This window comes from Notamacropus eugenii, chromosome 3 (genome assembly GCF_028372415.1).
Source record: "Notamacropus eugenii isolate mMacEug1 chromosome 3, mMacEug1.pri_v2, whole genome shotgun sequence".
NCBI lineage: Eukaryota > Metazoa > Chordata > Mammalia > Diprotodontia > Macropodidae > Notamacropus > Notamacropus eugenii.
Genome location: NC_092874.1, coordinates 411,163,387 through 411,170,519, shown reverse-complemented (window position 1 = coordinate 411,170,519; position 7,133 = coordinate 411,163,387).

Here is a 7,133-nt window from a genome sequence, read left to right as displayed (position 1 = left end):
TTTCTCTCCTCCTGCCACCCCAAAATGCCATGCATTCTGATTACCCCTTCCCCCAATCTGCCCTCACTTCGATCCCACCCTCCCTTCCCTTATCCCCATCATCTCTCCTGCCTTTTAGGGCAAGATAGATTTCCATACCCCATTACATGTATTTCTTATTTCCCAGTTATATGCAAAAACAATTCTAAACCTTCTTTCCTAAAACTTTGAGTTTCAACTTCTCTCCTTTCCTCCCTCTCCAGCCATTCCCACTGAGAAGGCAAGCAATTCAATATAGGTTATACATGTGTATTTTTGCAAACAACTTTCATAATATTCATGTTGTATAAGACTAACTATATTTCCCTCCATTGTATCCTGCCCACATTTATTCTATTCTCTCTTTTGACCTTGTCCCTCCCCAAAAGTGCTTACTTCTAATTGCTCCCTCCTCCCATTTGCCCTCCTTTCCATCAAGACCCTGCCCCACTTATCTCTTTCTCCCCTAATTTCCTGTAGTGTAAGATAGATTGTCATGCCAAATTGAATGTGCATTTTATTCCTTCCTTAAGCCAAATGTGATAAGAATAAGCTTCATTTCTTCCCTCTCACCTCCCACCTTTTCCCCTCCATTGAAAAAGCTTTTCTTCCTTCTTTTATGAGAGATAATTTGCCCCATTCCATTTCTCCCTTTCTCCTGCCAATATATTCCTCTCCCACACCTTAATTTTATTTTTTAGATATCATCCCTTCCTATTCAACTCACTCTGTGACTCTCTGTCACACACATATATATGTATGTGTGTGTGTGTGTATAATCCCTCCAATTACCCAAATGCTGAGAAAAGTTTCAAGAGTTACAAATGTTACCTTTCCATGTAAAAATGTAAACAGTCCAACTTTAGTAAGTCCCTTAGGATTTCTCTTTCCTGTTTACTTTTTCATGCTTCTCTTGATTCTTCTATTTGAAAGTCAAATTTTCTATTTAGTTCTGGTCTTTTCATCAAAAATGCTTGAAAGTCCTCTATTTCATTGAATGACCATTTTTTTTCCCTTGAGGTATTATACTCAATTTTGCTGGGTAGGTGATTTTTGGTTTTAATTCTAGTTCCTTTGACTTTTGAAATATCATATTCCAAGCCCTTCAATCCCTTAATGTAGAAATTGCTAGATCTTGTGTTATTCTGATTGTATTTCCACAATTCTCTAATTGTTTCTTTCTAGTTGCTTGCAATATTTTATCCTTGACCTATGAACTCTGGAATTTGGCTACAATATCCCTAGGAGTTTCTCTTTTTGGATCTCTTTCAGGAGGTGATAGGTGGATTCTTTCAATATTTATTTTGTCTTCTGGTTCTAGAATATCAGGGCAGTTTTCCTTGATAATTTCACGAAAGATGATGTCTACATTCTTTTTTTAATCATAGCTTTCAGGTAGTCCCATAATTTTTAAATTGTCTCTCCTGGATCTATTTTCCAGGTCAGTTGTCTTTCCAATGAGATATTTCACATTATCTTATATTTTTTTCATTTTTTGGTTTTGTTTTATAATTTCTTGGTTTCTCATAAAGTCATTATCTTCCATCTGCTCCATTCCCATATTTAAAGAACTATTGTCTTCAGTGAGATTTTGGAACTCCTTTTCAATTTGACTAATTTGGCTTTTTAAAGCATTCTTTTCCTCATTGGCTTTTTGGACCTCTTTTGCCAATTGATTTAACCTATTATTAAGGGTGTTATTTTCTTCAGCATTCTTTTGGGTCTCCTTTAGCAAGTTGTTGACTTTCTTTTCATGATTTTCTTGCATCACTCTCATTTCTCTTCCCAATTTTTCCTCCACCTCTCTTATTGACTTTCAAAACCCTTTTTACCTCTTCCATGGCCTGAGACCATTGCATGTTTATTTTGGTGCTTTTGGATGCAGAAGCCTTGACTTTTCTATCTTCCTCTGATGGTAAGTATTGTTCTTCCTAATCCAAAAGGATGGAAGAAAATACCTGCACATCAAGAAAATAACCTTCCACAGTCTTATTTTTTTCTCTTTTTTGGGCACTTTCCAGGAGTTACTTTACTTTTGTGTCCTTTGTCAACTGGGGGGGTATACTCTAGCGACCTGTAAGTTCTCAGTGCCTCCAAGAGCTACCCTTCCAGATCTAAATCTATAATCCAAAAATACTTTGGGTAAAGCATTACAAAGTGGCACAATCAAGGGAGAGGAGTTTACTCCTCTCCTGGCCTGTGCTCTGGTCTGGGAGCTACTAAAGCTTTTCTGCCCATGATATGCAAGTCAAATTTCCTTTCCAGAGCCTCCATCACCTCTACCATGAGAGCCAGCACTCTTCCTCAACCCAGGGCCACTACTCAGGGCTGAGACCCAAATCAACAGCTCAATTCCCCCAGGACCTTTAAGCTTGGAGTCCTTTGAGGACTCCAAAAATGGACACTACTGCTGCTGCTGCTGCCACCACCACCACTGGCTGGGGCTGGGGCTAGGGCAGGACCCTGCTCCCTTCTCACCCAGGTGAAAGACCTTTCTCACTGACCTTTGAAGCTGTCTTTGGCTTTTGTGGGTTGCTGGGAATTCCACAGCTGAGGCCTGTTATGGTCCTGGTCCTGCCAGTTCTGTGCAGCCAAGGCTGGGCTGGGATCCATGGGCTGCACTCACTCAGTACCTGTATGATAGACCTTTCTTGTCAACCTTCCAGGCTAACTTGGGCTGGAAATCTCTTTCACTCTGTCATTTTGTGGCTTCTGCTGGTCTAGAATTTGTTCAGAGAATGAAGTACTTGAAGAATAATTGTTAGGTTATGTCACCATAACGTTTGTTTCCCTCCTTGTGGGAGGAAACTGAAACTGAAAACAGGGTTGGTGTTCTGGGGTGGGGATGTGGCATTGCTCTTCTTGGACTTAATAGCCCATCTGTTCATCAATACTTCTTTTTTATTATCTACAGGACAAACTATAGACCAAAAATACATAGGCAGCATTATTTTCCACTATTAACGAATTCAGGAACCTTTGACCTACTGTGTTTACTTCAGACTCCCAATTGTCTTAGTCCCATAAACCTCAGAACACCTGAACTCAAGTGATTCATTAAACTCAACAACCCCAGTAGCAAGGATTACAAATATGTGCCACTATGGACGCCTAATACAAATATGTTAATTCATTTTATGAGACAGAATGACATAGTGAAGACATTTCAAGATTTGGAGTAAGACAGCTCCTCAGTTAACATCTTCAGCTTTCTTATTTACAACATCTGTGATAGGTATTATCTCTTCGGGACTCAGTTTCCTCAACTACATAAAAGGAGACTTGGACTAAATTAGCTCTTTTATTGTAGCTCTTTGAACTCCTTTCCAGTTATTATTTTTTAATACCAAGGTAACTGAAAAATCCCAAGGACTAATCTTTTTCATTGGGAATTATTTCATTAATAATCCCAAGTATATCTGTTTCATATCACTGAAGCAGAAAGATGTTATTTATCCAGGGGCTAGAGGTGAAGTGGAGGATACAAATGCTTTCCCCAAAGTTTTTTTGGATTATAGCTTTAGATCTGGAAGCGAAAATCAGTCAAGAATCAGCAAATCAGAGGTACATAGAAATCTTAAGAGATATTCTCAGGCATCCTGTTGGGAAATCTGATTGCATTATAATGAAATACTGATTTAAAGTAAATGTTTCAGCTGGGTCAGACAAACACTGATTTTGAATGAAGAAACTCTGGGCCACTGCTAATGTGCACAAAGGCATTTCTTACTGAAATATGTTTATATTGCTATATCAATATAGTTTGTAATAAAGGACTTACATGAATCCTTGAAACTTACATGAATCCTTGAACCTAGAAACCTTGGCAGCTAAGTTTATCTCAAAAGGTTTTTACAAAAAATGTGCAATGAATATAAATAGCCAAAAAATTGTGAGATATGCTCTTCCTTCCCTTCAACTCACTCCTCATTACTAGTGTGACAAAGGCAAAAAGGAAATAAGTCTTGTCCTCAAAAAACTCACATATCTCAGGTGGGTGATATGACATTTGCACAGATAATTAAACATGATATAATTTGAAGAGAAGGAGAGCATCAACAACTACAGGGATAAGGAAAGTCTTCCAGAAGAGGATGATAATTGAGCTGAATCTTGAATAAAACTAAGTGTTCTAAGAACAAGTGAAAAGGAGGACATATACTCAAGGTATGGGGAACAGCCTGAACAATAGCATGGAACTGGGGCATGGAATCAAATATGTGGAACAGCAAGTCATTCAGTGTGGCTATAATACATGGGACATAATTAGTCAATCAGTCAAAAGGCATTTATTAAATACCTCCTACATCCCAGGCACTGCACTAAGCACTGGGAATACAAAAAGAGGCAAAAAAAAAAATCCTTAGCTTCAAGGAATGCACAATCCAAAGGAAAAAAAGTATAAGAAAGTTAAATTGGAAATAATTAACAGATGGAAGGCACTAAAATTCAGATGAATTAGAAAAGACTTCCTGTCAAAGAAGGGATTGTTGTTGGGACTTTAAAAATATAGGGAAGTCCATAGATGGAATTAAGAGGGAAAATATTCCATTCATGGGGGATAGTCAGAGGGAGGGAAAGTAACCAAGAGATGAGGTTCTTGTTCATGGAGCAGTAAGAAGGTCACTGTCACTAGATCAAACAGTACATGACAGATATTAAGGTGTAAGAAGACCCTGAAGGTTGTAGGGAAGTAGGTTGTGAATATCAAACAGCAGATTCTGTATTTGATCCTGGAGATCAAATCACAGTGTCATAAAGTGAAAGGAAGTCAAGAAAAATCAAGATTGAGAAAAGACCACTGGATGTGGCAATTATAAGATCATTTATATCTTTGGAGAGAGTGGTTTCAGCAAAATGATGAGGTCAGGAACTGAATTGTTTGGGGGTTAAGAGAGTAAGAGGAAAGAAAGTGGAAGTTAGATCCACAAGTCAGAAGAGAGCTAGAAAAATAACAGATTGGAAGGATCAAGTGAAGGATTTTTGAGAATGGGGGTGGCATGAGTATGTTTGTTGGTATTAGGGAAGGAGCCAACAAAGAGATTGAAGATAAGTGATGGAGTGGAATGACAAAGTAGAAATCTGTTGTAGGAGATGGAATGGAATGGTATTATTTGTGCAGGGAGAGATATTTGCCCTGGTAAGGGGTAGTGCTACCTTTTCATAAGATGGGGTAAAAGAGAAGATAGTAGAGGAAGGTATCTGAGTGATGTGGATTAGAAAGAAGTGAGAAGAGACACGTGATGGTAGCAACCTCATTTTTTTTTCTATAAAAGGTGAGGTGAAGTTCTCAATTGAGAAAGTAGGAAGATTGGGAGACATGAAAGGTTTTAGGAGGGAAAAAAAGATTTGGAAGAACCACTGCAGAATGGCATAGTGAGCTGATAAAGGAAGTGTCAAAGGATTGCTTAGGGTAGGGAAACAAATCTGTAATGCCCCAGTTAGAATAATTGTATGATTTTCTCTACTTTTATTCAGCAATCCGTGTGTAGTAGTGAAGGTGGCAGATGGTGGGAGTGATCCAAGGATGTAACTTAATGGGTACAATCAATGATATGATAAGGAGGCTAGGAACTCAAGGGAGAAGGACAGTGTATAGCTGAAATGGTTCACCAAAGGGTCAAGATGGGGAAAAGAGGCAAGAGTGGTTAGTGTAGTGGAGATGGTCTAGAAGATAGCTAAGTTGTTTGTGGGACTGGAGGTTTTAGTGTGAGTGAAGAGAATGGTTTGGTAAGGAAAAGAAAATGGAGAAGTGGAAAGCCAATAGATTATAATCAGATATTCTTAACATAGAGGTACATTTGTGGATAATGTCAAAATCAAGGATATAGCCATTGTGTACACACAAGAAGTCATGGTAAGTTGGAAGAATAGGTCATGGGAAGTGAATAAGTTGAGTAATTATATAGGTAGGATTTGGTGGGGAGGGAGAGGGAGAGAGAGAAAGAGTCACTATGCATGCTGAATTTCCCTAGTACGAGAACTGGAGTTGGGGAAGAGATAAAAATTTGGTTGAGTGGAGGTTGTGGATTGTATACACCACAAAGGAAAAGTTACTGACTAATGGAGGTGGGGGGAGGGGGAGAACTTGGAAGGGCCAAGAGGGAGAAAAGAGCATTTCACTTCCTCTATTTTGATCAGTGAGAAAAGGGAAATGAGTGAAAGTTCAGTCAGTATTACAAAAGGTGTCTGAGGAAGCTGTATAATCAGAAGGGAATTCAGTTTCTATGATTGTTGGAAGACAGAAATAGTAGAAGAGGAAAAGATTTAAGATGAAAGCAAGAGGGCAAAGTGGAAGGGTTGGGGAGTGTTCGGTTGGGGCTTTGGGAAACGTGGAAGGTGATGAGAATAAGGCTTTAGGTCATGGAGAATGGGATTTAGATGATGACTTGTAAGGTTCAGAATCATTAATATGTGTAAGGCATGAACATATGTGGGTACGTTAGTCATTGAATGGAAGGCACCACTCTGCTCCCCAAAGGAGGCTAGAGATTATACGGAAGACATGCACAGCACAAGATGGAAGCTGTGCGGTCAGATGAGAGGTCTCACTTCATTACTGTGCTTCACTTCAAAAGCTGAAATTAGGCAGTAGATGTTGTTGTAGTCATGCCTCTTCTCACCTAAAGGCTCTCCTCATCGTAGGAATCTTATGGGAGAACAAGAGTGGTGGAAGTAGCAAGAGATGGAAATTGATTTACCTTCCTCCCTTCCCTTAGAAAACAAAGGGAATGGAAAAATGGAAAATGGAAAAATGGGAAATAAGTCCAAAAAGACTGGAAGTTGTGATACTGTTATGCTTTTAATACCTAGTTGTCTCATCTTCATCAATGTATAGTTTAAGAATTGTCATATGAAGGGAATGTGTACACCTCCATTCCCATAATTCACACTCTCTAATTTAGAGGTCTTTGTAGGTGTTGTACATCAAATATTCAATATTATGATATTGATTCAGCAATGAAGCACTAGCTAAGCTGGGCTGCTTCTCATCTAATAAGCAATAATTCTGTTACTAGATTATACTCAAAGACTAACAGCTTGATGGAAACTTTCAGAGTTTTAAGCCTCTGGTAGAACTTTGAAAACTCAAAATAATTATAATCTTTGAGAAT